This window comes from Macrobrachium nipponense, chromosome 47 (assembly GCF_015104395.2).
Source record: "Macrobrachium nipponense isolate FS-2020 chromosome 47, ASM1510439v2, whole genome shotgun sequence".
Classification (NCBI taxonomy): domain Eukaryota; kingdom Metazoa; phylum Arthropoda; class Malacostraca; order Decapoda; family Palaemonidae; genus Macrobrachium; species Macrobrachium nipponense.
In genome coordinates, this window is record NC_087222.1 from 11,696,178 (window position 1) to 11,711,949 (window position 15,772).

Below are 15,772 nucleotides of genomic sequence, written 5' to 3' on the forward strand. Positions count from 1 at the left end.
GTGATGCCAGGGCGATTTATCCCACAAATAACCATTTTTCAAATTCTATCTCCTCCCTTGATATTTAATATTAAGACCTGGGATTACTCCCATATATAGACCTGATGTAGACCTCCAATCAAATGAGGAGGTTTTTTTTCTAAAAGCTTTTTTTTTTTTGCTAGATAGGAATTTTTCATTATGGCAAAAAAAATAAACCCTATAAATCATGGAAAAAAAATTTATAAAATAAGACGAAACAAAAATTGGAAAAAAGGGCTTGATTTTATTGTTTATAATGTCTTTCTGAGTTATATACCAAATTTCAGTGCTATAGCTTTAAAACTAAGTGAGAAGATAGATTTTGAAGGTCAATAAGTATAGTTTTGAGATACGGGCATTCAAAGTTTTCCTTTGTATTTTTATAAAGACAATGTTAATAAATAATGATTATTATGAATGCAATTTCTATTTTGGGTATTAATAAACCAAAACTATGTTATTTCTCATAATTTAATCATAAATAATGATCCCTTTGCTCATATATCATAGCCTGCATCAGGCAAGATGGGGCACTCCTTCCTATGCAACTCTCTCTCTCTCTCTTTCACTAACTTGGCTTATTACAGCAAATTTTCTTCTTCTGTTTGTTAGCGAGATGTTTTCCTCTTTGGCATGATGAAATTCTTGCCGAAACAAAGATAAAAAACGTAAAAGCAAGAGAATGTCAGAGGTAAAACTCGAACGTGTACTCTCTTTTTTCAAAGACAATGTTAATAAATCATGATTATTATGAATTTTATATTCCTTTTTGGGTATTAATAAACCAAAAATATGTTATTTATCATAAATATCCTTTACTCAACGACCGTAGCCTGGGTACTGCATGTGTGCGTCAGGCAAGATGGGGGCGTTCCTAACTACGAACCCCTCCCTCTGTCTCTCTTCACTAACTACACTAATATCGCGTATATTATGATATTCTGTAATCATATTAGAGCTAATTTTCTTCGTCTGTATGTTAGCGAGATGTTTTGCTAGTCTTTTCCTCATTGGCATGATGAAATTCTTGCTGAGACAAAGATAAAAATACGTTAAAGCAAGTGAATGTCAGAGGTGAAACTCGGACGTATACACTATAAGAGGTTTCTCCTCGCACTGGAACTCGTAAACTAAACAAGTTCCCTCCTGCCGCCTCATGGAATCTCTACAGATGCCATTGCTCATAATATTTTTGACAATGATTATAAAAATTATGATAATAGAAGAAATATTGCATTTTCTTGTACGGATCAATGTTTTTGGCTTATTGAGTTACGATTACTAATTACCCTGTAACTACGAAAGTATGAGGAATTTTGACGAAATATTTCGTATACATATTCTCCATTGCCAGATGAAGCTCTATGAATTTTTTCATGACTGCATTTTTCGCCCTATACCCCCATATATAAGGGTTCCGGCCGGCCCCCTTAAATTCTTGAACAAGGTGGTTGTTCCTACACTTATACAAACCCTTTCAGTGTAGGCTGGAATTCGGTTGTAAGAGAATAGCAACAAGGTAAGTTAGGCAGTAACTGCTTATCCGATTAGTCCGGAGTCCCACCCGACTAGACATAAACATTGCACTTTACTTTCAACCACTGTTGTGTGCAGACATGCTTTCTGCTCATCCTGTCATTCGAGATTCTTGTGAGATCTTTCTGTTTTTGTGTTGTATGATTGTGTTTTTTTGTTTGCTTTTTATTTTTATTTTTTTTATTATGCAAACCCAAAACTCTGATAAGCCTTCTTGCCCCCCATTTTCGCAACGCGTGCCTGGAATGGGGGCCAGAAAGTGCAGTGGTTTCCCGCTCCAAGATAGAGGTGGATCCTCACGTCCTCTGCGTGAAGTGCTGAGGGCATGAATGCTCAATTATTAAACCTTGTAAATCTTCCAAGAGGCTTGGTCGGAGGGTTACATGCCCCCGACGACTCTGTTGGTGACCAATCCTTCGTCTTCTTTTCTCCTCCACATAAGCTTCTTCATCTCGCTGTTTCCTTTCCCCTTTGTGGGAAATGTCTCCTTCCACTTCTTCGCTCGATTTGTCGAGTTTTTGTAGAAGAGGGATGGAGGCACAGCGACTTGGAGTTGTATTCGGGAGCTTCTTCTGTTCGATCCAGAGGGGATCTTTCTCCATCCGGGCAAGTAGGAACTCTTCCCCACTAACCTGACTTTTGCTCCCTCAGGTGTGTCTGTCTACGCGGTTGGAGATTTACAGCAGGCTTGGGCGAAGTTGGGGTGTCTGGCACTCTCTCAAGGCGCTGATGGATCATTTTTCGTCAGCCCCTGTGACTCATGGGGCAGCTGCGGGGACAACAACTACGTATGCGACACCGCCTCATCTGGTGTATACCCAACACTTTACCACAGTAACACCTTCTGTGGTCATGTCATATTTCTGCCTCCTCCTCCAGGCTATGCAGTCTCCCTAAGCCATTTATGATCAACCATAGAGACTAACCCCACTGGATCTTCCCACCTGTCTCTGTTCCCCATGCCTGTTGCTGTACGGTCCCTGATCCCTGACCATGTGTGCTGCTGTGGCATCGGCGCCCCCAGTCCAGGTTGCTTTGGAACCTGCTGCTTATTCGGCAGCTGCTACAGTGGCATCCTGTATGGGGGATCTGACTGCCGCTCTGAGGAAGCTGACGAAGTCTAAAAGGAAGCGAAAGGTGTCTTGTCTTCCTCCTTGTCTTGTCTTTGGATCGGCAGGTGACCACCCCCCCCTCCTCCCCCCCCACACTTCTTCTGAGGCTCCCCTGCCATAGAAGAAGAAGGCTGTCCCACACACACACCCCCCCACCCCAACAACAATTCTTGATCTGGGACTTCTAAGGGTCTGTTTGCGACTCTGGTGAGACAGGTGGGCCTTCCACTAGTCCTCCCGTTCCTGTAGGGGTGTGCGGGGCGGGGACCCGCAGAAGCTCACACATCAGCTTGTTCTTCTGCACCTAGTCCTGGAGGTTCTGCTTTTAGGACCGGGACTGTCTCGGTTCTTGTCTGCAAGTTTCCCCGAGTGCACGCACATCTACTGGTGAGCACGCAGCTAGAGTCGGTGACACTGAGTCCGCTCGCCATCGCAACTTGGGCATGATGCGGAGGGAATGGGTGAGTCGCTCAGGTGAACTTACGTATGGATGATGATCGCTTGCCATAGCGATCGCTTGACTCCCAGGAGTGACGTTACGGTCCCACAGGACCGTGCATGCTGCGAGACCGGTAGGACGTCCACAGTCCAGTCTTCTCGAGAGGTTTCAGCCTCTTTGGAGACTGTGACGCGTTGTTAGGACGGTACCCACTCTCATCATGCTGATGGACGTTATTCTGCATCCAATTGTCGGTCACATGAGTGTGATCGTATGGTGGGGAGTGTTCTCCTCACAGTTCGGCCACAGAGTGTACGTTCCTGGCACGGTCTTGGGGACCCGAGAGGTCATATGCTCAAGTGGTTCGAGATCATAAGGGGTCTTATGATCTCTAAAGGAAGAGGATCGAGGGAGGGATTTGCCCTGGAAGGACTTGACGGTCCCTCTCCCAAGGACGCAGTCACTCCTGAGATTCAGAGGTCTTTTGCATAGGTCATTGCACTGATTCATCAGCACAATGACCTAGGGGGAGGATCGTGTTAAAACCTCCCTCTGACCACCCTTTGCAGTTGGAGGCGTTTTGGGGTTCCTAAGTCCTAAGAAGGAACCCAGAGTTTCTTCTTGTCCGAGGTTGTGTTGGACCAGATGAAGAATCTTGTTTTTGGGCAAGAGAGTTCACTTAGGGCCAATAGATTGGACAAGCTGCTTCCCCCAGCTAACTCCTGGCTTGCCTTTGCAGCACCTTCTGTCGGAGAACCTTTGGTTCGCGCAGCATGAGGCAACGGCCTTGGAGGCTACCGCTATGGCAGCTTTTCAGGCCATCTCCTGGCTGGATTTGTGGTCCGTCACAGTATTCAAAGTCGCTGCTTCTTCGGGACCAATAGTTCCTGGAGAAGACTTGGCTTTCGGGAGACTAAGTCAGTCTGGCGGTAGGGCTATTTCCTACCTGGCCCACCAGACTGCAAACCTGTGAGCCAACCTGGTTCTTAGGAGGAAGGACGCTGTCCTAACTCATATAACCAGGTCGACGGGCGTATAGTTGGCTTTGGGTCTTAGGAACAGACCGTTGCTGGGTTCTGCCTCTCTCTTCCCTAGAGACATGGTGGATGCTGCAGTGGACAAGCATTGAGCTGAAGACAGCGATCGTCTTGTCCACCAGGCAGTTGCCAAGACATCTGGGCCATCTCGTGCAACTGTGGCTAGGACTCAGAGCCAAGCTAGCTCTTCCTTCTCTCCCAAGAAGACTCCTCCTTTGAAAGTTGCGTGAGGAAAGACCCAGCCTTCCTCCTTCACTTCGAAAGGGGATCAACAGCCCCGCTCTCAGCCCCCCATCTCTCATGGGAAGGGAGGTAAGCAAAAGGGGAAGAGAGGGAAATGCTATGGACAGCGTTCCCCCTCAGCTGCTGCCATCGGTGGGGAGGGTGCCTTCGGGAGGGATATCTTCTGCCCTTAGAGTCGAGGCTACCTCTCATCGACCGTCTGGTCCAACTTGAGATGTACATATCTGGCTCTGCCAAGGATCTGGCACTGAAAAGAAGAGTGAAAGCAATGCTGAGCAAGGGAGCTGTAGAAGTCACATGAGATCTGTCACCAGGGTTTTACACCTGAGTCGTCCTGGTGGAGATGGCTATGGGGGGCTGGAGACTGGTGATAGATCTCTCCTTTGAACTGATTCATTCACCAGACTCGGTTTGCGATGGAGTGCTTCCGGCGATGGAGTGCCGCCACATTTCAGAGAACACGACTTCATGCTTTTGGTGTATTTGAAGGATGTGTTTTTCCGGATACCCCTTTATCAGTCCTCTAGGAAGTACCGTCACCTTATCCTTGAGGGGAAAGTGTTCCAATTCAAGTCACTTTGTTTTGGACTCTCGACTGCCCCTCAGGTGTTCACAAGAGTGTTCACCTTGATATCAGCTTGAACCCATTCAGTCAGGGTACGTCTGTTGAAGTATCTTGATGACTGGCTAGTACTGGCAAGCGAGCTCTTGCTGTTGCTACAGGACAGGGATCGTCTCCTCGACTTTTGTCACGATCTTGTGATCAAGATAAATTTGAGAAGTCAGATCTCGTTCCCAAGCAGAGTATAAAGTATCTGGGCATGCTGATTGATACAGCAGCAGCACGAGACTTCATATTAGGCCTACCCCTATGCTCGTTAGAGCAGGTGTGGGAGACGAGAAGCTGTAAGAGCCTTCAAAGAAGAGGTGTAAGTTTTAAAGACCATAAAGGCTATGTGCCCTCAACAATGAAGAAATCAAAAAAGAAAATCATGGATTTAAAAGATATGCATATGTTCAATTAAAATTTATACTTTGACAAAACAAAAATAAAATTTATTCATACCTCAAACTGTACTTTAACTTATGCTTTGACAGCAGCGAGCATAGAAATAGTGAAATTCTCCGCAACTCTTGCTAATGTCATAAGATATTATACATTTAAGAAGAGCAGGAATGTATGTAATAAAACATGACATTTTGATTAGTTTCATGTTTATTTTTAATAGGCAAGCTTACAATTTACAATAATATTGTACTGAATAATGTAAAAAAAATCAGTAATTTGAAAGTGGCGAATTTTTTCTGCATATGTAATAGAATTACATAAAAATGGAAATGCATCTCATTTCCATTATGAAAACACCGTTGTGCTCTGTATAATGGGTCAAGGAGGAGAGAACTCTCAAAATTTCCATGTCCACTTAGAATGTTGTGCAAATGCGGAATCATGTTTCTTATAAACAGATGCCTCATAATTTCGCTAGGCCTGCGTGACCAGGCTCCCATGAGAATCTAGATCAAGTCTTGAATCATTATTCTTTCTCATGACCTCAAAAGTCATGTGTGTATGTTAGTTTGTACATATGCCACTTTTCCTAAGATCAAATTGAGAACTTTTGTTATCATTCTCTCTCGATCTCCCATCTACTCAAGAGTCCTTCAAAGAGCTCATATCTCTAAGATGAGTCTCGACTTGTAGATAATTAAGACAATACATCTATCTTTTATACTTCGAGTTGTTTCAAGAACCTTGAATTATACCAAATATGGAAGGAAGTGAGAAGACAGTCCCAGTCCCCTACTAGGCACAGCCTTCAGAGAGAGAGAGGAGAGAGAGAGAGAGATACTTGCTATGCGCCTCGACTACAAACTGCCATTCACGACTGTGAATCAAAGTTACCCTCTGGCTGACGGCTTTCCTGTACATCGTAGAAAGTTGGTCAAGAAATGCGTTATCAACTTCCGCAGAGTTTTGTTATTCTGCATTTTGGCAAGACTGAGTGAATGCATTGCTGGAAGGAAGGGTTGGACTCCCCACCCTACTGCCAGTAATTAACTACCTAAAAACCTGTTAAGTATTGGATGGCCAGTTTCCAGCTGTGCTGAAGGTATTTCCATAGGTAAAGAGCTCAGGTTTGTATGTTAGGAAAAATACAAATTACTGAAATTAGTCATTTTTTGTTTTGTAGTCAATTGTAACCAAACCTAGAATGCTACTTATATATCTACATTGCAGAATTATTGTACTTTCTTTTTTAAGTGGTTTATATGTAAACTTTTGCAAATAAAGCTTTAGACTAGTTCTGCAATATATTTTTTTTATTTTGTAGTGTTTATGTGAAAGTAACAAATTTTAAAATTACATATTTTTAGTTTATATTAATGTGGAAGTACCCAGAAACATTAGATTTTTTCACACATGTTTTGCTCTGCATTATTCTAACATTTGCATTAAGTCTGTAAGTGCTTAGTGTACAGTCTCATTGATACTGTATTGTGTATAGAAAACATCCATGTGCTGATGGAGATCACATTTCTTTGCTACAGATAACCTGTTATGTTATGGAGGATCTCTGATAATCTGCGAAGGAACGTGTTTTCTTTAGCATCGAGTTAATTTTCCTCAACAGTATACTCTAGGTAAGTGATATAAAAGTGAAGTAATTGAAGTTAGAGAGAACGCCCCCAAATTATATGTAGTATTTGAAATAAGCTTTGTTGAATCTTTAGTCATACACAAACACATTGTTCAAAAGCCAGTCTGTCAGTTATTCACGATGCACTGAATTAAATTTTTGCCAGTTTTCAAATGTTACAGAGACAATGTTTTACATGTCAACATACCAAAAAGTACAAATAATCTGATTAGAAATGACACCAGAGTGAGAGTAATATTTTGATTAGTAATTTATCAAACAATGTGTGAAGCATAATATTGCTTTTCACAGATGTAGCTCATGGGTAGATGGGGCCTGCCAAGGCTTAATAACTGATAGTTAAATGGGGCCAGGGTCTGTTGAAACGTAGTCTTCTGCATCTGAAATCTTGCATAAACATTTATATCCAGAGAATCCTTATTTTGTCCATGTCCTAAAGTTTCTAGGTATTGGTCTTGGTGCCAGCAACTAATGAGTAGCAAATCAAAATGTTGAGCAAATTGATAAGCTATAAAGTGTTGGATTGTGTCACTTGCTTTCTTAATGAATTAGATGCTAGTGGAGGCATTCATTTAGATTTTAGTGTTCATTTATGGTTTTTCTCCACGATATAAAAGAACCTGGTTGCTAGTCCCTCTTCTGCTTTGCCCACTTGTGCTATTTCTAGTCAGCTGCTTCTCATCTCTTGTCCACACCATCGAGATATTTTAGATCACAGTCTTTTTTCCACCCACTGAACGGCATGTATCTCCTTGGCTGCATCATCCTTGAATTGATCCTGCAGAAAAGAGACCTCCAGAAGGATCTTTCCCACCATTATCCCTACATTAAGGGGTCAGTTGCCTGATGCGCCTTCACACTTCCTCTTATTAAAGACATCATCCTCCACCAAACCTCTTCCCTCCATATCTTCCTTCATTTTATCTCGCCATCTAATTCTCTGATTCCCTCTCGATATTCTTCCTCCAACAGACTCTTCCCAAGCCCTCTTCACTCCCTCCCCATCCTCAAAACATGTCTGTACTATCTCAATTGTGTCTCTCTTATCACCTCTGTCATCTTTAGTAAGCCTGCCCTTTTTCTTATTTCATCATTTTCCAAAATCTCAGCCAGTGATATTCCCATAATTCACCTCAGCTTTCTCATCTTTGTTCTCTCAAGCTTTACTTCCTGTTTTCTTCTTAGAGCCCATGTTTCTGACCCAGGTATTAACACTTGTCTTGTCACGGTGCTATAGATCTTGACTTTGAGCTTGTTTGGAACTTTCTTATCACATGCTACTCCAGCTACCTCTCTCCACTTCCCAACACAGCTTTTATCCTACTGTCCATTTCGGCCTCATTATCCTCCCTCTTGGCTTAAAGTAGATCCTAAGTTTGTTCCTACACGTAATACAAACCCTCGGTCCTTTACATAATGAATTACTTTCAGAGTTGGCTGGAAATCAGTCATAAGAGAATAACAACAAGGTAGTCAGGCAGTAACTGCTTGTTTGCTTGTCAAGAGACCAGCCCAACCAGATGTAAACATTCCACTTCAGACATGCTCTTTGTTCTCTCTCTTGTCGAAAATTGTGAGACCTTTCTTTGTTGTATCTTTGTGAATGATTGTTTGTTGTTTGCTTTTATCATGCAAACCCAAAACTCAGGTAAGCCTTGTCACCCTCCATTCTTGCAATGCGTTTGCCATGGAGTGGGGGCCAGAAAGTGTGGTAGTTTCCATTCCAAAATGGAAGTGGACTGTCGTGTCCTCAGCTTGAAGAGCTGAGGGCATGAGTGTTCTCTAGATAATACTTATGATGCTTGTATCTCTTGGTAGGCGCAGCAGTTGGGGAGATACGAGGGGAGGAAGACATCTCGGGGAAGTCTTCCAAGGCTTTGTCGGAACACTACACGCCCCCGTTGGCTCCGTTGGTGGCTAATCTTTCGTCTTCCCTTTTCCCTCCGCGTAAGCTTCCCTATCTCGCTGTTTTCCCTTCGGGGGAAATGTCTCCGTCTGCTTCTTCGTTCGATTCGTCGAACATAGAGGAGGGTGGTGAGGCATGCCGACCAGGGGCTGTATTCGGGAAGCTACTCTTCGCTCCGGAGGGGATCTTTTTCCTCCAAAGGGAACAGGAGTTCCCACCACTAACACAACTTTTGCTCCCTCAGGTGTGTCTGTCTCCGCGGTCAGGGATTTGCAACAGGCATGGGTGAAGTTGAATTTGTCTGGCACTCCTTACCAGGGCTGATGGATCATTTTTATGTCAGTTCCTGTGACTCTTGGTGCAGCTGCTGGGACGATGACGACTGTTAATGCCTGTGTATGTGGCACTGCCTCACCTTGTGTATACCCAACAAGTTACCATAGTAACACCTTCTATGGTCGTGTCGTTTGTGCCACATACTTCAAGGACAGCACCTTTTCTGCCTCCTCCTCCAGGCTACGCAGTCCTCTCTCCCCCAGACAACTATGATAGACCCCAGACACTGTTCCCACTGGATCTTCCACCCATCTCTGTTCCCATGCCTGTTGCTGTACCTGTTCCTGACCGTGCGAGTGCTGCTGTGGTATCGGCAATCATAAGCGGCAGCCATGATCACAGGACCTGCATAGGATGACAGACTGCTTCTCAATGTGTGCACCATGCCAATGCTGCCCTGTGCTGACCTGCCCTGCCCTGCCCTGCCCTGCCCTGCCCTGCCCTAAGTCTGCCCTGCTCTGCCCTGCCCTGTTCTCAATGTGCGCCCGGCCTAAGGGAGACCAGTGGCATTTACCCCCTCAGTTGAACCTGCTGGTGATTCCCAGGTGTCTACAGAGCACTGCTGGAAAAGCGTCTCTTTTGGTGTTCATGATCTGTTGTGTGCACTTTCAAACTGTCACGCCCCCTCAAGAGACAGTCCAAGGATACAGCCTGGAGTCATTCCCTTGCATGGATCATCAGTATGTGTCTGCTAAATGTAAGACGGATTCTTCAGGGCAAGTTTTGTAGAAGATCAAAACTCGGAAGGGTTTTACAACAGATTCTTTGTGGTCCTGAAATCCTCAGGGGGCTGAAGGCCAGTTTTGGATGTAAGCACTTTGAATCATTTTGTCCTCATGACGAAATTCCACATGGAGCTCAATCAGTGGATGATGTCTGCCATCCATCAGGGGGACTAGATGGTGATCTTAGACATGAAGGATGCATATTTTCACATCCCTGTCCATCCGGATTCCAGAAAGTTTCTCCGTTTTGTTTTTCAAGGAAAGGTTCTCCAATTCCAGGCATTATGCTTTGGGCTGTCAACACCGCCATAGGTCTTTACTCACATACTGGCTCCGCTGGCAAAGTGGCTTCATCTGTTGGGAGTAAATAATAATAATAATAATAATAATAATAATAATAATAATAATAATAATAATAATAATAATAATTATTATTTTATTATTATTATTATAATAATATCCCTTATTTCAGCTCGGGCCATATACATAGAGTATACAAAATACAGACAGTCACATACACAATCCAGATGCATCATAAAAAATGAATAAACGGCAATATCCACACTGTTGCTGAAGTAGTATAAAAGATAGTAATCATAATACTGGTAGTATCAGCAATAATATAGGAGAAAAAGATTATATAACATAAATTTCAGCTAGAGACCTTAGGTGGTTACAGTAGTCAAGTACAGAGGGCTAAATACAAAAATTGAATGTAGAAAAACTTTCACTTAATAATATTCACAGTGTTAATGAAAAAGTAAAATATCAGCAATAACAATAACCATATAATAAATATAATAATAATGACAGATTCTGCAGATGACACACCTTACCAAGACAGAGATTAAGTCATTTAGGGAACAAACGCTTCATTTTCCCATCTTTCCCACAATTTAGATCTTCTTCCTTCACTCCTTAGGATGCTTTGCATGAGCGAATTGCTGCTGTTTCTCACTCGGGTTATCAGACTGAACATTGTTTGCCTTACAATGATTTTTAAGTTGTCCAGGGGGTTTTCTACGAACATCTGTGTGGAGGAGTGGTAGCGAGGAGTGTTTGTGAGGCATCTCAAAATGTCATTGTGCACAACAATGATATGGCTCATGGTCTCTCGGGTATAGTCCGTCCAGTGGGAACACCCATAAATACTGTAGCAATACGAGCGGAAGAGCAGCGGTTTCACGTCTTGGTGACAGAAGGCAAACCTCCTTGCAATCATGTTGCCAGTTGCACATAGTTTACGACGCCTCTGTTCAATGTCTGCTGTATCTTTTAGGACGTCCATGATAATGTGACCCAAATACAGAAATTCGTGCATGAATTGCCGCCGATGATTTCCAAGGAAAATTTGTTGTTCTGCAATATGCTTAAGTAATCTCGGGACCTGTGACATGCACTGGGTCTTGGTTTCGTTACATAGGATATCAAATTCCTCTGCATATTGGCGACAAGTGTCGATTGGAGACCTTGCACTGATGCGGAAATCAGAACCATATCGTCGGCGTAACAAAGGTTGTTTGTAGTTGTTTCACTGGGAGTGAGTTCAGTTTGACATTCAAGGCATCTGTGTACATATTAAACAGGTATGGGGAGAGAATGCCCCCTAGCCAAAGCCCGTTTAGGGAGCCGAAGGTATACGATAATACGTTAACCCATTTGACACAGAATTGCTGTGTGGAGAACCTACTGCACTACCAATGGTGGCCCCGCCACAAAATTTAGAATATTTTGACTGCCAGGGTAGGAAGCTTTCAACTACATGGTAAGTATGTGTAAAATCTAATTTTATTATAAAAATGTCATTTTTGAAAAGGATGATCTCACACCCTATGGAGGAGTTATGGGAGTTCCATTTGACAACGTCCTTGGAGATTGAGAGAGAGAGAGAGAGAGAGAGAGAGAGAGAGAGAGAGAGAGAGAGAGAGAGAGAGAGAGAAAGTTTCGTGGTTTGTATTGACATTGAGATGTGTAGTATGTATTTGTGTTTTGGTTTCCCGTAAGAGAGAGAGAGAGAGAGAGATGGATGGTTACCAATTGAATTGGCTGTTGGTGAGTTCTGGATTGTCTGCTGGTGCAGCTGGAGTTAGTTGTTAAGATCAGAGTTTTGAGTCAGAGCCTGTGAGGGTCAATAGTGTCGGCAGCAGTCTATGAAGAATGTTGAAGGCTTTTAAAGTCAGTTGAGTTGAGTGTTATTGATTTGTTGTTTAGTTTTTGTTAAGTTTGATGTTGCTTGGAGTTGTTGTGCCTGTGTTGTTAGATTTGTTGTGCTTATGAGTTTCTTTTGAGTTATGTGTGAGTTATTGAGGGTTGTTGTTGGTGAGCTGTTGTGATTCCTTGGTGTTGTTAGTGGGTGTGTGTGTTGCCTTTTTGTGTAGTTATTTTTTTTTGTGTTAGTGATTGTTTGTGCAGTGGTCTTTTGTTGCGGTTGTATTCCTTGTTTGTTGTTGTGTTGTTGAGTTGTGGTTGTGTTCCTTGTTTGTTTGCTTTGTTGTTGAGTTGTGGTTGTATTCCTTGTTCATTGTTGTGTTGTTTAGTTGTGGGGTTGTGGTCCTTAGTTGTTGTGTTGTTTGGTTGCGGGGTTGTGGTGCTAGGTTGTTGTCATTGTTGTTGGTGGTGTCTCAATGACCTTGACCAGCGGACAGCACAGCATAGCCCTGAGTATCTGGAGTTGGGTGAGTATATGTGTTCGTGTTTTTGTTCTGTGTGTATGTAGGTCAATTGTCCTGCGTGTATTTTGCAGTGTAAAGAGGAAAGAGTGACTGAGGGTGAGTTTGGCAGCCAGATTGGTTAAGTTTATGTGTGGGGTTAGGGGGGGGGGGTGATTTCGCCCGCTTGTTTTTGAGCCTGTGATCCCGCCACAACCCAAGCAGAGGGTAAAGTATCAGTATATAGCCATGCTGATAGATATGGCAGCAGCAAGAGTCTGCCCCTCAGACTCGCATATCAGCAAGATCATTAGGCAATGCATTTATTCCTGTCTCAATAGGAAGAACCACCTCAGCAGTGCCAAGTCATTCTGGGTCACCTGTCATCCTTGGAGAAGCTGGCCCCTCGTGAGTAGCTTCACCTTCGTTCTGTTCAGTGGAGAATGAAGGAGTTTTGGTCTCCGTAAGGGGGGAGTCATTCTTCCAGATGCCTTTCTCAGAGGAAGTAAGGAAGGACTTATCCTGGTGGTTCCAATCCCGAGATGCTTATGTTTGTCGATACATCGACTGAGGGATAACACACTTGGAAGAGTTGCTGGTTTCAGGTGTGTGGAACCAGGACTTTAGACAGCTTCACATCTGGATCTCAAGGTGGCATTTTTGGCTCTGCAAGAGGTTCAGGATCCGGTGATGGGGGCCACTCCATGGTGTTTATATCAACAATACAGTAATACCTCAATCTTACGCTATTCAAGTTGTGCGATTTCTTAATAGCACAAACTTTTCATTGGAACATAACTATTTGTCATACAAGAATATCTCAAAGATATGCAAAAGCAAATGCAACATATTCAAACTCTTGAAAAACTTGCAAAAGTGTTTGTTTAATTCCATATGTGATTTATAAGTTTTCAAGCTTTTATATTTAAATTAAATTACATTGAATAATGAAAATAATATTTCTCTCTCTCTCTCTCTCTCTCTCTCTCTCTCTCTCTCTCTCTCTCTCTATTGTATGTCTGTAATCTTCATACACTCATATAGTTTTACCAATCGCCTACTGTATTAAGCTTACTTTTAAATGAAATTACAGTAACTTTAATTTTATTCAAAAGTTAGCCTAAGACTTATGGAGCATAGTTAAAGTCATATTTTGTGTTTGAACTCTAGAAGTAAGCATTTATGAGCATTTTTAGAGACCGTGCCACACTTACGGGAAAATCCCCCTTGCATGAGGTGGTCGACAGCCCTAATCTGCCAATACTGTACAACTGTACAGTATTATCATAGGTCAACAAGCAGAGGAATTGGTTTCCTTTCAGCTCCACATGTTGGCAATGCAGGTTCATGAGTGGGCAGTAGCACGATCAGTAGAGCTGTCAGCCAGAACATAGTGGCAGACAAGCTCAGTTGCCAGGGTCAGGAGATAGGGACAATGTGGTCCCTACACCCAAGACATTACAGAAAGATTGTTCAATACTTTGGGGTTTACTAGCCATAGACCTCTTTGCAACCTTGCACAACAGCTCCTGACGTTCTGTTCTGTTGTGCCAGACCCATGGACAGCAATAGAAGACACTTTCCAACACCCATGGGACAATCTCCAAGGCCTATGCTTTTCCATTTTGTTTGATTCATTGGGTGATCAGCAGGGTCATGATCACACCAAATTTCAGATGACCCTTGTTGCTACCAAGTGACCACTTGCTGAGTGGTATCCAGACCTGCTAGCTCTACTTCCCTAGGTACCAAGAGAGATTCCTGCTTGGTACAACCTGCTGTGCCAGCTGCTCATAGAGAGGTATCACCAGGCTGTGAGAGAACTGTCACTTCACGCCTGAAGACTATCCACCATCTCTTGTGAGCGAGAGGTATTTTCTTGTCACACAGCGACCAAGACGTCTGAATACCTTTGTAAATCTTCAGCAGCTGTGTACCAGAGGAAATGGGTCGTCTTCTGTTGTTGGTGTCGTCGATGGGGTATCTCTCTGGTCGGATCTCCTCTTCAGTATGTCGCAGACTTTCTTGTTTTTCTTCGCCGAGAGAAGTTTCTCTCCGTGTCAGCGTTCAGGAGCTACAGAGTTGCCCTGGGACTAATCCTTTGTTTGAAGGGTGTCGACCTTTCTTCCTTGTGGAGATCTCCAAGCTATTGAGAAGCTTCAAACAGTTTTGCCTTCCCAGGGAATTCAATCCCCCTGAGTGGGATGTGACTCTTGTCTTACAGAGCTTGACTTGTGCACCCTAGCCTTTACGAGAGTTGTCAGACAAGAGGGTTCTGACCTTCAAGACTGTGTTCTTGCTTACCCTGGCATTGGCAAAGAGAATTGGTGAACTTCATGGACTTTCCTTCAGTGTTAAACACTTGAAGGGATGAGGATCTGTCATGCTCTAGTTTGTCCCAGAATTTGTAACGAAGACTCAGAATCCATCGGTTCCTGACCCCAGATTCAAGTTCTTTTTTATCCCCTTCCTAGAGGACTTTGCTGGTAGTGATCAAGACAATATACTACTGTGTCCAGTTCGAGTGTTGTGGAGCTATCTAAAGAGGTTTCGAGATCTCCATCCTGAGTGTCAACAACTCTTTGTTAGTGCTGGCTCGGCCAAGGAAGAGGTGTCCAATAACAAGATTATTTTCTGGCTTGTTGACAAAATCAAAAGAGCGTACTCTGCTTTTGACGAGGTAGTTAGGAGTACTTTCTGAGTAAGAGCTTACAAGGTTAGGGGCATTGGTCTGTCCCTTGCATTCTGGAAGAACCTGTCGGTTCCACAAGTACTAAGGGTGGGAGTGTGTTCCATGAAAAACTACATTCACATCCTTCTACCTTCAAGACATTGCCCATGGGTTTATGGACATTTTTCTCCTTGGGTCCTCTGGTGGACGGTCAACAAGTTGTGTAACTCACCCGGCTTCCCTAGAGATACAGGTAGCATCTCGCCTAAGTTGTTCAGTCACAAAGAGAGAGTGTGAATGAGTGACTGGCCGCCTTCTCTTCCCTTTTTTATTTATACCCTTCCTCGCCTGTAGGGCTGAGGGAAGGTTGGCGTGCGATGCAGGTGAGCTATATAATTGAGTACTATACTCTGTCTATAATCTAGAAGTCTGTAGGTT

At 43.3% G+C, this 15,772-nt stretch overlaps 2 protein-coding genes and 1 long non-coding RNA gene across 4 annotated transcripts in view; all 3 read left to right on the plus strand.

The window, feature by feature from the left end:
• LOC135204716 (uncharacterized) overlaps positions 1-15,772 on the plus strand; it is a 435,779-nt gene that overhangs the window by 205,769 nt on the left and 214,238 nt on the right. The window lies entirely within an intron of this gene.
• Positions 1-15,772, plus strand: part of LOC135204712 (zinc finger protein OZF-like) — a 489,243-nt gene that overhangs the window by 122,835 nt on the left and 350,636 nt on the right. The gene's annotated exons all lie outside the window — the stretch shown is intronic.
• Positions 1-15,772, plus strand: part of LOC135204711 (zinc finger protein OZF-like) — a 40,400-nt gene that overhangs the window by 14,825 nt on the left and 9,803 nt on the right. The window contains exon 2 of the mRNA XM_064234863.1: positions 6,939-7,031. The gene's annotated coding sequence lies outside the window, so the exon portion shown is untranslated. The remainder of the gene's footprint in view (positions 1-6,938; positions 7,032-15,772) is intronic.